Genomic DNA, 17,283 nt, shown 5'->3' on the forward strand with positions numbered 1-17,283 from the left:
ACTTTATCCTATATGGTTTCTGGGTTTTAGATCTTGCTTAAAAGAGGTATTACCCATCTAAAAATTACCAAAAAAGTTTTGCTATTTTTCTAATACATTACAGATTTTTCTCTAGATTTAGTTCTTTAATCCATATGAAGCATGTTTTTATATTTACAGTGAGACTGAAATTTTCTTTTCTTCTCATTATCCTTACATTATTTATCAAATAGGTCCTCACTTACTCATATTTTGAAGTGTTATCTTTGTTTTAAATACTCAATTCCTATGTAAACATACATGGATCTGTTTATAGACTCTTTGTTCCACTGATCTATTTCTCTATTTTTGTGTTAAGAACACACTGTTCTAATTACTGTCATTTTAAAGTATGTTTTGATATAAAATAGGATAAATCTCCTATCACTGTTAACCCTTTTTCAATGAACTTTTTTTGATCTGTGCATTTTCTAGTCTATATCAACTTGCAGATCAGCTTGTCAAGTTCCATTAAATATCCCCCTTGCAATTTTTCTTAGGATTGCATTGAATTAATGGGTTATACGGGAAGGAACTGACACCTTCACAATTTTGAGTCTACTGCAAACCTGGTATGTGTCTGCTTATTCAGGTCTTATTTTGTCCTTCAATAAAATGTATGGATTTCTTCAAATAGGCTTATTTCTAGATTTCTTTTACTACCATAATTAAAATATTTTCATGACATTCTCTAATTGTTTATTGATAGCACATTGGACTACTAATTTTTCATCTATTCATTCAGCAAGTACTTGTTAAATGCTCACTGTGTGGGGCACATGCAATCCTGACTACTGTAGGTGTACAAATCATGGATTTTTGTATTGTTGAAAGATAAACTGCAGCATATTAAAATTGTCAAGAGTTTATTTAAGCAAAAATCAATTCTAATCAGGCTGCCAACCCAGCAAGGGTTAGAAGCGCTCCACCAATTGGAAGGAGTGGGGCCCTTTTACTCAGAAGATGCAGAAGCAAGGCAAGCAATTTATTTGTTTGGCTACAGTAGTGGAAACGTTCAAGTCATTTGGAAAGCCTATTGGCTGTTTGTGATTGGCTATTCTTGGGCTTCCCATTCTTAATTCTGGCACCAAAGGCTTAGGTCTCACTCTGCTCACTTAGGCTCCTGGCACAGGAGCCACCTCAGTCTCATGGCTCCTTGTTTAATTAAGGTAGAAGTACTGTTCATCTCCACATGAAAAGCTCCAGGAAGAAATATTAATGAATAAGTTTAATAACCAAGGCAAATAGATACATAGGTCAGAAAGTTTAAAAGAAAAGGAAAATGTTTAGAAAACCTTCTTGAATATATTTTCAACCACATTACTAGTGTCTTCTACACAAAGTCACACGGGGTAAAGGCTGTGTTGTCCCTGTGGTCATATGCTTTTTCCTCACAAAGAATCAAAAATAAGCAACTGCCATGTTTCTCCCCCCAGTCCACTTTTTCTCTGCATTTGTTGCCAGAAAGTTCAGTGTTAACTTGCTCGGTCAACCAAAGCGACTTCAATATTCTGATTCTTCTCTCCCCACCTACTGATGCAGAGTTTGCTTTCTTTATGTTTTTAATTTGTATTGGCTATAAACTACTTGATCTCCCAAGAAGCAAGGCACAGAAAGAAGAGGAGAAAATATTTCTAAGTCATCTAGGACACCAGTTGGTATAAAACAGATTCAAAGGCGACCTTTCTTTTGAGCTGCTGAGACCTCCAAGGACAAAGTCACTCAGCTCTGCCTCTTTCCCCAAGGTTACATCTGCCTTTTCAGCCAGTAGCTAAATTGTCATCAAGGCACAAATGAGAGACAGGTCCTGAATTCTTTCATCACGTAGGCAGTATTTTCTGGAGTTGTTTTTTGTTTTTTGTTTTTCTTGAGTGTTTGAAAGGAAGAAAAAAGTGAGGAGGAACCTTCTGTCAAAGACCCAAAACAGTTTTAAAGTTGCGTGCTCAAGGCAAACAGCTTCTCTGTTCTGTTTATATGTTTTGGCCCCACAATTTTGAGTGACTCAGATGTCAAAAGACAATTCCATTCTGGAGGAGGGGCCCCCGCGGGTTGTTGCTCTAATTTAACAGATCTTCAAACAGTGAGGCCCAGATGACACAAAATGCCAAAAGAAGCTGGGATTTTAACCTAAACTACAGGTTTGCATTTTTTTCCATTTCTCTGCCTTTCCTTCCCTGTCTCCGCCCCCACCATCCACACCCCACACCCTCCAACTAAGCTTTTCTATTGCAAATGACCAGGGACAGGATTTGAATAAAATCTGAAGCTATTTCCTCTGCTCCTGGACCTGCAGGTGACTGCACCCTAGTTTGAGATACTCTGCACACTTACTACCAGTTGTGAAATAAATAAGCTTATCTGATACACGTAATTTGAGTAAAAGAAAATTACAAAATATTAGGTAAAAATAAAGAAGCTCATTGTTGTGCATTTGTGAAGGAAATTACCAGATGAACAACTGGCCTTTAGATTTTTATATGATTAAGCTTGAACAAGAGAACAATAGCAAAGGATTTACACCCTTCTTCCCCCATCCCTACGCCTCCATCCCCCTACCCCTCCCCAGCCAAAAGTGATCAGGACAGCTTTTGCAACAGGTTTTTGACCCTTGAATAATTCAGAACCTAGAGTCTACCAGAAACAGAGACAGAAATGGTTCTTTGACTAGAAAAATTTCTAGAAGAGTCAACTGACAAAATTTCAACCCCAGTAGCTGAAAGAGAACTCTTCAACTGGATTTACTGAATGTTGTTCATTTGTTGCTTAAAACAGACTCTTGCTTTTGGTTCTGAAGCTGGGTGAATGTGCTTTTTCCTTTTTTTACAACTGATGACATCAGAAATGGCATGAGAAGGGAGAATATCCTCCCAGTCATTTTCATAATCCATATTTAACCTCTCACCTTAATAAAGTCCTTTTTATCCCCCTCAGCATCTTTATTCTTTAATAGCATTTCAGCTGACTACAAAAGTAATGTATGTAGACACTGCAGATGTTTTGGGAAACACTGAAAATCACAGGGAAGAAAAATTTAAATCATTCATTTTTCAGCACCCATCAATAACCACTATTAATATTTTAATGATGAGTCTTCTAGCCTATACTTCTCAATGTGCATAGTCATATTCTTCACAAAAATGAGAACATGCCACTTTTGCTTTTTCACAAACAGTTAAAAATCCTCACCATCTTGGTTGCAATGAGATCTCATCCCATGATGTACCATAATTTTTTCAACCCATCTCTTATTTGGGTTTTTCTTGGTGGCTCTTTAAAGCATGGAGTTCACCATTAAAGATGTGAATGACATAAAATGTATCTTAACTCACCCCAAGTGACATTTCCATCTCTGAGACCAAGAATCCTCCTGGGGCACACACCTGATGGGAAAAACGGACAGGAAAATATTTTACACACTGTCTGGGGAGCTGGCTAAACTAGACAGTAGTGTCATTACTAAAATGTCAACAGCTCATTGGCTAAATATACTGGGAAACAACCCACCAAAAAGGAAAATAATTATATATTCTCTATGAAAGTACTCTTTCTCCTTTTCTCTAAAAAAAAAAAACAAAAAACAAACAAAAAAAAAAAAGTACAAGGAAAGATCATTTGAACCTTTACATTCCTTTTTAATGCAATGAACTCCAACATCTGCATGTCCCCCTCAAAGGTCACCTCCACCATAAAACTCCCACCTCAGCCATCTCTCTGTCCTGTTCCTCCTTCATTGGATCTGCTTTTGTTCATGGCAGCCATCAGTTTCTGTAACATTAGGGTGACTTTAAACAACCCCACTTTACCTCTTCCCCCAGTTTCCTTTCCACAAGGGTCTCTGTCTGATTCAACTTGGTAGCTACACGCAGTAGGCACTCAATAAATATTTGTCAAATGATTCTTTCAAGGCACCTCAGTGAGGGTCCCGGGTGCTTTTTCTGCATTTAGGTCTCTCACAGGCTGGAGGCCACAGTTTAACAAAGCCAGGGCAAGGTCAGGGGAGCCAGAGAAGGCAGCTTTCAAGTTGAGTAATGAAAGGTGATGTTAATTACTGACATGGGCCATTTAGAAGGAAGAAAAATGCTATCTCTTATTAATTTTGCTGAAATGGACACACTCTTGTCAGGGGCTAATGGTTAACAAAGCCGCCCTTTTCTGAAGACAGAGCAGGAAAATCTCAGAGAAGAACCTGGGGGCCACAGTGCAGAAATGAACTTCCTGCCCCCACACGTCCGTGTTGAGCTGAGATAACATGCCTTACTTTTGTTTGGGCTTTTTGTTCCTGTATAAAATTAGACAAAAAGCCATCATTTGTACCAAGGTGTTCATTTGGTACAAGATGTTTAGTACGGGCTTGCTTATAGGGACCCTCAGTCACAGTCTCCTGCTAAGGACCCAGGAATCGAGTTTACATTTTAGTGGTGGAAGAGGGGGTTGGAAAAGAAATCAGCTTGTGGAAAGGGAATTCCTCCTCCTGTTAGTCGGAAATACTAATTTAATCAAGAAGAAAGGGTTTGTGGACCTAGCGCTCTCCCAGGGATTTCAGCCTCCTGGATAATCTTGGGTGGACACATTCATACATGCTTCTCAAATGCTCCCCTTGCTTTCAATCTGCATGCTGGTTTTGACAGTTGTGAACTTCAAGTGGACCTATTTAAGCTGATCAGAGGAAACAGGCTGACAGTGAGCTGATTAGAAACCTCTTAGAGACCCTACTTTAAAGAAGGAAAGGAGTTCTGAATTTTTTTCCATCAGCTTTGTAGAGAGGGAGTGGGTAATGAAGGAGAGAGGATGGGGTGGGGGTCGGGGGAGGAAAGAGACCATTTTCGAACACGAAGAAAAACAACCTCCTTGCCAGACCTTTGCCAACCTTCCTGTTCTTGTCAAGCTCTGCTTTGAGGGAATGTTTGAAGATAACAGGAAAGGAAATAATGAAATGATACAGCCAGGCTGAGAGAGACTTAAAGAGACAAGTGCAAGCTGTTTCCTTGACCCAGGCTTATCTCCAGCCTGCCAAAAAAGCACCATCTATCAGAGACCCATAAATAGGCTAGGGACCTTGGAGTGAAATGCTTCATTTAACAATAAAATGATGATATCCGAGTTTGTTTAGAAAACAGCATTACAGCTGTAATTGGCAGCCTTTTCCACAATACACACAAAAGTGTGCTTTTGTCTCCAGGAATGGAGAGGTGGGGAGGGTGATTCCTTTCAAAAAGCTGAATGTTTATGAGGAGTGAGGACTTCCATTTGAGAAATGTTAAAAACATATTAATGTTTGGGGAAACATTTCAAAACCTCAGGGGCATGGAGGGGGCAGAACAGGGGTTGCTGACAAGGTACACGCAAAAAAGATTCCACTACAAATTCTACATAAATAAGTTGCCACTTTGCCATCCACAGCAACAAAAAGTCCAGGTTAAGGATTTGCTTTCCAAACTGATAGCCTACAGTTGACCCAAAATCAAGCAGACAACTGGGGGCTGGGAGAGACTGGGGCCCACTGGCAGAATCCTGAAAATCTGACCCTCTTTGAAATGCTCACAGAGTCTCTGGGCTGCTGCCTGTAAGGACAGAACAGCAGTTTAGATTCCAGACCTTAAACTGAAAATGAAGTTTACAAATTAGCTCTGAATAAATATTATCCTTCCCATGAAGAGCTGCAGCCCCAAGTGAAGCCAAATTCAAAAAAGACACAATTCAGCTCCTCTGTACACAGAACCAAATGAAGCTGCCCTAAAACTGGCATATTTCTCTCACTCTATCAAAATAGCACGGTGATGTCATGCTTTTCATCGTCCCCCAAAACCAAACACCTATCCTTCCTGAAAATAGCTTGATACCTTCTAAGGGGAAAAAAGGAGAACTCAAAATATAAAGAAAAAAAATTTTTAAGTTTAAACCAGCAAGTAATAAAAGTCAATCTTTTCTTTCCTGTTTACTCATCTCCCTGACTATGCGTGCACGTGTGTGTTACAAAATCCCTCTGAAAATTGTACAAGAAGGAAAAACTGTCTCCAAAATAATTTATGTAGTCTTATTCTGAAGCTTTCTCATTTTTGTAAATTTCCCTTTTATTCTTCAAGAGTGAATGTACTGGAGTCGGGATTAACCAGATTCTTGTCCTGGAGCCCTTTGAAAAATGTAAGTGTATTTGGCAGGAAGAGGAACAAAGAAACCCACTGAATATTAGGGACCTGGGCCAATGGCTGTCCGTGCTGTCTGGGTCCATGCTGTCAGGACACCTGTAAGGCACTGGACTTGCTGGGGACCTGTTAAATCATTTAAGTAAGGCCCAGTCATCTGCTTCATTCAAGAGGAACTCAGATGACCTGGGGATGCAGTCAACATTGGGGACCGCTGATCAGATGGTGTGGAGACCAGTTCTACAGAGCAAGCTCGCATGTCCCTCCTCCCACACCTAGAAGCTGTGCCTCATCCCAGCTCTCAGACACAGCAGAGGCCAGATATTCTGATAGATTCACTGTTTCAGACCCCACCCCCACTTAAAATAGCTTAGCATCCTCTCCCACTTCCTTTGTTTCTCATAAATTGCTATAGATTGTCTTTGATCTCAGAGGAGAGCTCCCTATAAAAAGGAGGCAAAGTAACTGAGATGGAGAAAAAGTTTACCCAAGAATCCAGTCCGATGAGTTAGAAGGACCCCTGCCAGAGATGGAAGATTTAGGTCAATGACCCTTGACTAGAGACAAGCAGAGGGAAAGGAAGGGGGAATCACTTTGAAATGACACCCGCAGCCCAACTTACCCTCTGGTTACGAAGACTGTCATTTGCCTGATGGTCAAGTTAGAGAAAACCCAAGTCAAAAAAGGTGATTTCTAATAATAAAAGATCTTTTGGGGGGACTTCTTAACTTTGTCAAGTCCTTCTACTTCTCTGTTTTTATAACTAATTCCATAAACAACTATACACTCACACAAGATGTGTTAACTATGCAAATCTGAAGACTGCTTCCATTTCCCAGCTTAAGAGAAACATAAGAAAATTTTCATGGGATTATGAAAATGACTTCTAAATACCAGTATGTTTTTGTTTTTTAACTTTCACTTTATCAAGTCAAATATCCGCCTGACATTTAAAAAGCTTTAAGTCTCTGGGCTACAATGGACCATGAGAGTGAGGCATGTTTTGCACTTTCTGTCTCTGACCAACACCATCAGAGCCAACCTTAAAGACACTGCCGCTGAGGAAGTTTCACGGCCTCCCCTCGCACACCACGTCTGCTTCCTACCCTCACTGTTAGTGGACATGCAGACTGTATACTTAATCACATATTTAGAATTTTGTGAAATTAGCTTCTATTTTTTCTCCTTCAAGTGAAGTAGCTCTACTTCTTCTAAGCCCTCCCAGCCATCTCGGGCTCCAGCCTCTCATCCCCACCCTGGGTCCCTCCAACACCCTCCTAGTTCTGCCAGGCTCCTCCAGGAGGGCTCTGAAGGGACCAGGTTTGGAGGAACAAGGGCGAACAGTGTCATGCAGACTACAAATGACTTAACAAATCCAAGGTGGACAAATCCAAGGAAGACAAGTTCCCTTGCTGCAAGCCCACCAGGGAGACCTCAATGGAGGGGGCAGGTCCTGATCTGGGCTTCAAAGGGGAGATCAGGATGGGGCAGAGGAGACACTGGCTTTGTATGAGAAGTGTTCCAGCTTTGCCACACAGCAACCCTAGCACAGAACTAATGTAGGGTGGAGTGGGAGTGTCACAGGGAGGAATTAAACAATTAGAAGACTTTTCACTGGAGAGATGGGTCTGTCCTAGAGATAAAGCTGGAAGGAAAAGATGGCCAAAAACTCAGTGAAGCCTGAATGCTAAGCTGAGGGCCTTGAAAATCATCAGAAAAGCAACTGAGAGGCCACTCTTGGATTTTAAAGTGGAGAGTGACACTTAAGACGTGTGAGCTAGCAACCATGTGTCTGAAGACGCTGATGGTACACAGGGGTCAGTGAACACAGCAACCTGGGTTTGAGGCAAAGGGGCCTCAACTGAGGTTTATTGATAAGCATGTTGCCCAAGACTGAGTCGAAAGTCTCACTGTCAAGCCAGATGAAGTCTGTCCACTGCCTTTAACCTAGCAGGCCAACCTAGGTCTCCAGGAAAAGAGGAAGTTCACCTGACCGGGTCTGGTTTGTAAAGCCAGCTGAGTTGCAATCCCCAGTATTCTATCTCAACTCTTGGAATATGTATGCATGAGGATCTGATGATCATTTCCCTCCTCTTGCTGCCAGGACCCAACAGAACTCCCTAAAAATATCAGAATAATGGAATGTTAGGACTCAACACAATGTTAGGAGGTGGATATTTCCTGTTACACACCAGCATGTCATTTTGCCCTGAGCATCACCACATGCCCAGAACTGTGCTGGATTACAGTGGAAGCACTGCCCTACCAAACACATCAGCTTAAAAACAAAAACCTCAACTACTTTATTTCACAGATGGACAAACTGGATGTAGAGACATTACATGACATTTCCACCATTGTACAGATATGATGGAGCCAGGTTAAATATGCAGGCAGATGGACATATACAAGAAGATTTCATTTTTATATATATAAAAGGGAAAGACTGTATATTTATAACTTCCTTATATATTTGTGTGCATATATATATGTGTATATATGTGTATGCATATAAATATATATGTGCATATATGCAAAAGGCTCTCTGGCAGCTGAGACTATCAAAGAGTTAATAAGTATGCAACCTAATTTGGCATCCAGACAATGCAGATAAGGAAGCTTCCCTTTGATTCAGTTACTTACAGAAAAAATATTAATGATCTTTATCACTGGGCTTCCTGAGCAGACACAGCCTGGGAGCTGAAAGGAGCAGACTTTTAAGGAGCACTCTCATTTATTAACACACCATGCTGTCCCCCAAGTACAAGGAACTACAAAGCATTCCACTCTCAAAATACACTTTCCCATCCAGGATGTTTTCACTTAAAGCAGGCAAGAATTGGTTGCATTCAGCACCAAGGGACAGCCCTGCTGAGCTGGGCCTTGTGGGTTTTTTCCAAGGTATAGCCTCCAAGCCTCTCCATTCACAGGATTCCTGTGGATTTGGCTTTATCTGTGGGCAAGGGACCAGGCCCTGACAATCTAACTCCCTTCCCCAGAATAATGAGAAGATTTGAAAAGCCATTTAGTAATAACTTGATCAACCAATTTTCCTCACCAGTGGGCCTTAGTGAAATTGCCTTAATTTCTCCGCTGGGTCAGGGGATGGTGTGTGGCTTATGGGGACTTCAGTGGCATCTGCATGGCAGGACGCTCCCGCAGAGGGCCTACAGCTGACAGCTCAGGCGCTGGCCCTGGAGGTCTTAGTGAAAATAGTTATGTTCTAGCTACGAGTCAGACCGAACCTAGAGGTGAAAAGACAATCAACAAAGCCACAAAGCTGAGACTCCTGAAATGGGAAACAGCTGTCTCCAAAGGAAACTTCGGCTGCCCCTCTGTACCACGGGCGGCTGAGGAGTAGGACAAGCGAGACAGAGAGACACACAGAGATGGAAAGACAGACTAAGTGCTGATCAGGCTACCTGGGAGGAGTGCAAAGGTGGACTGAGAAAGAGTAAAGGAAGAAACAAAGAAGGAAGAAGGCAATTCTGGAGGAAAAGATGCTATCAAGTTTAGTTACAAAGGAACCTCTCTGGCTGTGCAAAAGAACCATCTGGAATTTGGTGACAGTGATCTCTTAAAGATAGTAATTCTAGCCATACTCTAAAGAAATTTGGTCAGGTATAAAAAAGTGTCTTTGGCAGAATGAGGCCAGCTGGAGGAGTGTTCAACTGAAATGCATATGGTTTGGATGATTTTCAGCTGAAATGAAGACTTAGGCTTTCAGGGTATACTTAAGAGAGGTGTTATTTTTTTTTTAACCATCCCAAAATAAAGCTTAAAAAAGTAGAAAAACAATCACAAAAAAAGAGAGAGAGAGAGGAGGGTTTAGGGAGAAAATTGGGAGAAAGAACACGATGGAAAACACAAGTGAGATACAAAATTTTCCCCAGGGAAGCCCTGGTTTTCATTTTTAATATTTAATAAATCTTTCTATATCAAAAGAGCTCTGAGTACAAAAAGTTTACAGAACCAGGAAGAGCTCAAGAGATGGAGAAAGTCATCTCCAGCGTAGTCCTAGTCTTTGAAGACAGGTTACTTCATGGGCACACAGGATAAGGCCCTAGTTTAGCCTCCAATCCCAGAGGCAAAGTAGGAGCCTGAGCTGGTGACACCCTCAAAAAGTGGCAAACGTTTCAGAATTAGATGTGTTCATACACAGCCTTGACTGTTGCCCGTGATCTCCCAGGATGAGGGGGGACAGAATGCATCTGTCCTTTCGTGACAGAGGGTCACAGAAACAAGGAGCCAGGGGTGAGGAAGGAATGGAGGAAAATTATATGTTTGAAGGCAGAAGATGGAGAGACAGCAAAGATGAACATTAAAGAAAGAGGGAAAAAGAATACAGATCTAGAATTTCTAAATTACCCTTGGCTCAAAGGTCTGGTTTACCGCTGAAGCAGTATAATTATAAAGTTGGCTTAAAACAGACCTAGGATCTAGTTACTAATTTCTTACTAGCAATAGCATCAAAACCCTTTCTGCTGGTAGCTGGTCTCTTGACAAAAACCGTGCGTCTCATACACAATGTGACCTATAGGGAGAACTGGTTTTAATCATGCGGATCTATAAAATGGTATGCAATTGTGGTCTCCCTTCTCAGATGTCAATCCAAGCAGAGAAGAAAGTGAGGGTTGGGACTGTCAAAGTAACTTGGGGTTGGGGGGGTACATTTTACATAAATGCTCCCTTGTCTTGCAGATGCAGTATACAGGCTAAGTTTGTCAGAAAATTTGGTGGGAACCCTCTGGTGGATTTGAGAAAAATGACCAGAAACATTCCTGTTGTGCTCATGTTTTTGGACCAGATTCTGCTTGGCCTCAATAAGGAAATTCTGGCCTGGTTACAGCCTTAAATGGGTGCTCAAATCCCCTGAACATTCATTGCAGAAATGCTTTCATTCCTACCTCATTTTAGTTAATAAGAACAGCAGGCATCAAAGGCATATAGGGCTTGACTACTGTTTACCTTGGCAATTATATAGCCAGTGTTCAAAAGAAGACTTGTTTATTTCTAAGGTACAAAATTCCCATTTGTAAAAAATCTTTCTAGAATTATACATGGCAGACATTTTTCTCCCTTTAACTATTGCTTGTGTTTCCTAGGAAAATGTCAAATTACAAATGTAGATTAAAAAAAAACATGGTAGCCTTTCAGAATCAGGATCCCAAGTTCTTTCCCAATATAACTAACTCATCAATCAATGATTCCTCAGGATTAATCATCACTCCTTTTTAAATGCAAATCTCTGGTAGGAGGATTAAGTCACTGAGCCCCAGGAACTGGATGGAAGGGAGCTGGGGACAGTATGGGGGAGCCGGTGGAAAAGTGGTCTGTAGACAGCACAAGGGGTGTGGGGAGACCAGGAGAAGAGGTATGCAGGAAAGACAGACTTTCATTCCACTTTTCCTAGGCCTCAAGTGATGCTGAGTTTCATGCCAGAAATTGAAAATAAGCTTGTCTCACCTTCTTATTAGTGAGACAACTGTAGTAGTATATCAGGTACCTGGAACAGAGATCAGAAAACAAACAAAAAAATCTCAGTGAGTGGTGGAGGCATTCCCATGAAATACTATATAAATCAATATTCCATTTGCTTTTTTTCAACAGACCTATACCATGTACCAGGAACTATCCTAGTTGTTAATGAGAAAAAAATGATTTTTATGCCATGCCAATCATACTATAATGTACACTAGTATAAGCAAAGTATATAAAACAGATCATGGGGAGATCAGAATTCATAATTATGAGTTGAGTTGGGCCTTCAAGGTTTTGCTGAACTGATACGCTGACTGTAGCAGAAAGTGTTGGCTGATCCGAAAATCCACAATCTGCTAGACTACATGCCCCAGCCTCCCTTGCACTTAAGGGTGGCCATGTGACTGAGTTCAAGCCAACTGAATGAGAGTGAAGGGGATGTGTTCCATTTTCAATCCTGGCCATAAGCATCTCCTTCATGGACTCCCCAGTGTTCTTTTCTTCTTTTGTCAGGTAGGATGGAGATGATCCCCAGGGCCATCTTGGAAGCTGTGTATCAAGGATGGCAGAGCCTCAGCCCCTCTAGATTCTGAAGGACTGACACATGGAAGGATGCTTCCCCAATGTGTTCAACCCTACAGTGCTGTAGCAAAAGTAAACTTCTGTTAACGTCTGATCCAACATGCATTTGCCTGTCTGTTGTGGCAGTTGGGCTTGCTCACTGCTGAAGGGCTGACAATCCAGCACGTGAGAAGCTGCACAGGGGCTAAGGGACCGGCATGTGCCAGGAAGCTCAGGAGAGGCAGTACATAAGGCTGGAAAGGTAGTAGAGCACAATGACACACATGCTCAGTGCTGGCTTCTTCCCACGGGCCCGTGGTTCTCAACCAGGGGTGATCTGACACAGCACCCCTGTCTCCCAGGGAACATTTGTCAATGTCTGGAGCCATTTTTGGTTGTTACACCAAAGCAGGGGAGGAGTACCACTGACATCTGTAGGGAGAGGCCAAGGATATTGCTAAACACCCTACAGGGCACAGGACAGCCCCCTACATAAAAGAATTATCTGGGCCAAATGTAAACAGTACTGCGATTGAGAAATCCAGCTACAGTAAATGGGGCACAAGCAACAATTCTTAAGAGGAGAGAATGGTAATCATGTTTGTGTTTTGAAGAGAGAATGCTGATAACAATCTAGAAGATGAGAAAAACCAGAGATGAGAAAAGCAATTTCATCCTTTGTTTATCAAGTACTTACTACGAGTCAGGCACCAGGGATACAAAGATGAATAATAGCCCAGACAGTCCAATCATGATGACTTTTATGGGACCTGCGGAAACTTAACCCCTGGCCTCAGGGCTCTGCCTCCGGATGCATTAGCATCCGTGGCCTTTGGTTACCAGTTCAGAGCCGACAAAAGTAAAGTAAGAGAGGATGCTGGACTAGATCAGTGATTGAAGAAATGGAGAAGAGGAAACTACCTGAGAAACATTTCAGAAGTTAAATAAACCATAACTGGGTGTCCAAGTGGATGGAGAAGTTGAGAGACGTGAAAGCCAACTCTGAGCAGGTGATGATGCTAATAAGCAGGACATAGGGAGAAGAACTGACTTAGAAGGCTGTGATTTGCATTCTTTTCTTTGAGGCCTGTGAAAATCAGAGATGCCTAAAAGACTGATACAAGCAATTGACATAAGAAATACTGATGTCCAATAAACAGTTTCAAAGATGTTTCACTTCACTAATAATCACAGAAATGGGTATTAAATCAAAATGCTCTTTTGTATCTTTCAGACTGGCAAAAAATTTTTTAATTATTAATATCCACTGTTAGCCCTGATATGATTAAACAGGAATTCTTATTCTCTTAGGGTGGATGGGTAAATTTATAAAAATCATACTAAATGGAAAATTAATTACTAATGCTTGGAAAAAATACATATAAATATATAATATTTACATATATGTATATATATTATGGGTATATATAATATTTTGTGTGTGTGTGTGTGTGTGTGTGTATGCTCTCTAATCCAGCAATTTCACTTCTAGGAATAAATTCTAAGGAAATTATCAAATGAGTATAAAAAAAAGTATATACACCCCAAACATTTAACATAGTATTGTTTATATTACATTGGAAACAAATGTCCATAAATAGGGGACTGGTTAAATAAATTCCAATACTTTTTGAATTCATGAAAAAACTACTAAGCTACTAAGAATAACATTTATTGAAAGGAAAGATAGCCACACTATTAATAATATTAACAAGTTAACAATAGTAAAGTGACTAAAAATCAGGTTATTAAACAACTTGTAGAGTAGGATCCCTTTTATGTTAAAATATAGATAGGAAGGTAGATAGATAGACAGGTAGGTATGTAGATAGACGATAGATTACCTAATAAGAACAGAAAAATTCACACTGGTACATAAAAAAGGCAATAATGGTTGTCTGTGGGAGATGAGGTTGTATTCACTTCTTGGTAAATGCAAGTAAGGTTTTAACATTTTATAATATAATATGTACAACATAATATAACATTGTTATACATTTTATTGTCTGATGGTTTTACAAACATTTTTTCTTCGCTACAACAGAAAGAGTACAAGCCCTTTAAATTGTACATAAGATCTCCCAGCCCCTCCAAAAAAAAGATAATGGCCTATTTAATTCTCTGTGTTTAAATCATTCACTATAAAGGAAGGTTCAAAGGAAAGGTGACCACACGTGCTGGGTGTCCCATGCTGGTCCTGGGTTGCACACACTGTCCTGCCATAGTTATTAAAACTGTCCACTGCCACTCAAAGTTTCCTGGTTGGGTGATAAACTATAAGATCACTCCGCTCAAAGATGAAATCTACAAATGTAACACTGCTAAATTTTATCCTAATACACAGTTTGGCCAGTCTCCCAAAAGTTCTGTTTGCATCCCCCAGGCCCCTCAACCTTTGCTATCTAATCATTTCATGTATTATTTATAGACAGAGACCAACCTAAAATATCCTGCCCTTCGATTCCCTCTAGCCAACAGCTGAAGGAATTTACCTTTGTCTTTACTGAAGACTACATTGTATCATTAAGGCTTTCATCTAAACCTTGTTATTTTGACTTTTTGACTTGCTTTGCACTCTCTGATATATAAAGTAGCAACAATTTCTACAATGAACAAGTGTATTTGTCCACCAGAAATTCTTTCTGTCCCTGAGCTTCCCAATGGTTATGTATTTGAGAATTTGAAAAATTGCCTGGCACAGTTTAATGAGAGCATTTAAACAGACTTTCCCTACAAAGCTTATCAGTTAGTTACTTAACCTCTATGAATAGGTTAAATATTTTCCATAGTATTTATACAAATATACCTGGTTTCATGTTCAACCTAATAAAAAGGAAGTTATTCTTTCCTTAAATTACTCCTGTTTCTTTCATTTTTATCTTTCCCTTCTTTACAACCGCTTGGCTAAGAAAGAAATGCACAGGCCAGATGTGGAAATGTCGCTTTATAAATACAAGATTCAGCCAGTATACTGTTGTTGTCCTTGTTTTAGGGAAAGAAAGGTAACTACTCCTCCAGGTTGTATGCTTTGGCCATGAAACTGAGGTCTAAAATCAAGTCAAAGGACTATGTCGAGTTAAAAACAACAACAACCTGGAAATGAAACAATCTATGTGCTGCATCCAGAGTGGTGATGCAGAGGCTAGTGTGATACACAGAAAGTATCCCAGCATGTTCTGGGTGCTTAACAAAGCATTCCTTGTTTCTGTTATTTCCCAAAGGCTCCAAGCACACATACACTACAAATTCTCTGCCAATGGAGAAATGCTCTGCTAACGGCTTCATTCATTCCCACAAGCTATATTTATTCATTTTTCAACCAAAAGTGGCATATTGAATATGTATTCCTGGAAATTCCTGAAATCCATTCATTAGGCTTTCAGCTAGTTTCTCATACACCTCCACATCCCAGGAGCCAACCCCAGCAAACCCAAGTCCCAGATGCTCCACGGTCAAATGCCTTCATATCCAGCCCTGGGCAAGAAAAAGGCCTTTAGGCCAAGACCGCATGATGGTGAGTGATCAGCTAGCCCTGCGTGTCGCCTTTTAACTCATAGTAAACCCAACCCCCTAACTATGACACCACCCAAAATATTGCCTTCCACTGCAGGTCCTATGCCTTCTGCCTTCTGTTTGCTTCCCTAAACTCAGAATAGAAGTGGATTAGACCAGCAGCTGGCTGACATGCTCTTGTGATCTAGGACAGCCCTTGAAAGTAGGCAGGTGGGAGGGAACAGCTTCAGACCAGCAGGTCGCCCACTGGCAACCTCACCTCGATAATTCCATACAGCCCAAGAGACAGCATGTCATTCAGATGGTAGACTGCAAAGACCCTGACAGCTACAGCTCAAGGACCATCATGCCCCCAGCACAGTTTATGTTTCTCAGTAAACAGGGAAAGAAAGCCCCTTGGAAATGCATCTGAAATCAGGCAGTTTCTAACAGAACTAGAACTAAAATGTAAACCTTTTTTAAATTACATTTTTCCATTGTAAAAAGTTCTAATTGGGAAAGACTATGGTTCTAGTACTTCAATTTACCTATAAAACCAGAAACACCACTAAATACAGCTAATGACAAGTGACCTCACAAAGATGTCACAGCTGATGTTTGGAACAGCAATAGGATATAGGGGATAGTCCCCCAAAAAAGCTTACAGACAAATGAATTATTCCATGAACAAAAAGAGGGGCCAATCTAAACATCAGTATATGAGACAAATACTACATGGTATCACTTACATATGGAATCTAAAAAATACAACAAACTAGTGAATATAATAACAAAGAAGCAGACTCACAGATACAAAGAACAAACTAGTGGTTACCAATGGGGAGAGGAAAGAAGGAGGGGCAATATAGGTGCAGGGGACTAAGAGGTACAAACTATTAGATATAAAATAAGCTACAAGGATATATGGTACACCATGGGAATAGAGGCCAATATTTTAAAATAACTATATATGGAGTATAACCTTTAAAAACTGTTAATAACTATAGTGCACACCTATAACTTATATAATACTGTACAGCAACTATACTTCAATAAGAAATAATAATTTAAAAAACCAAAATATAAACATGCTATATGAATGCCTCCACGAGAAAAACACTAGGTTGGGAGTTAGGAGACCTACGTTTCAAGTCCTGCTCTGGGGGTCATCCAACATATGACCTCGAACAACTTAATCCCTCTGGGTTTCTATTTCCACAACTATGAAACAGACATTAGATTTGATGATCTCTAAAATCCCCGTTCTGCTTGAAATGCATATTGTCCTGTAAAAGACTGGATTTTCAATTTAAACCCCTGCAGCCCTACAAAGAGTTCTGAAGCTATAAAGCCCCAGGATACCTTTTCCCTGTCTTCTAAGCAGCCCACAGGCTGTGTCTCAGATTCCCACACTGGATGCCCAGGGGCTCGGCTGTCCTGCGGAATGCCTGAAATTTAGGCAGGGGCTGCTCTGGGGCTGAGGGAGCAAAGGGTGCAAATACTAAGATGAAATTCTGTGATTTTCACTGAAAAGTACCATAGCCAAACAAAGCTAGTATTCACACTTTCTCCTTAGCTTGGAGGTCTT

The sequence above is a fragment of the Camelus bactrianus genome, chromosome 35 (genome assembly GCF_048773025.1).
Source record: "Camelus bactrianus isolate YW-2024 breed Bactrian camel chromosome 35, ASM4877302v1, whole genome shotgun sequence".
NCBI lineage: Eukaryota > Metazoa > Chordata > Mammalia > Artiodactyla > Camelidae > Camelus > Camelus bactrianus.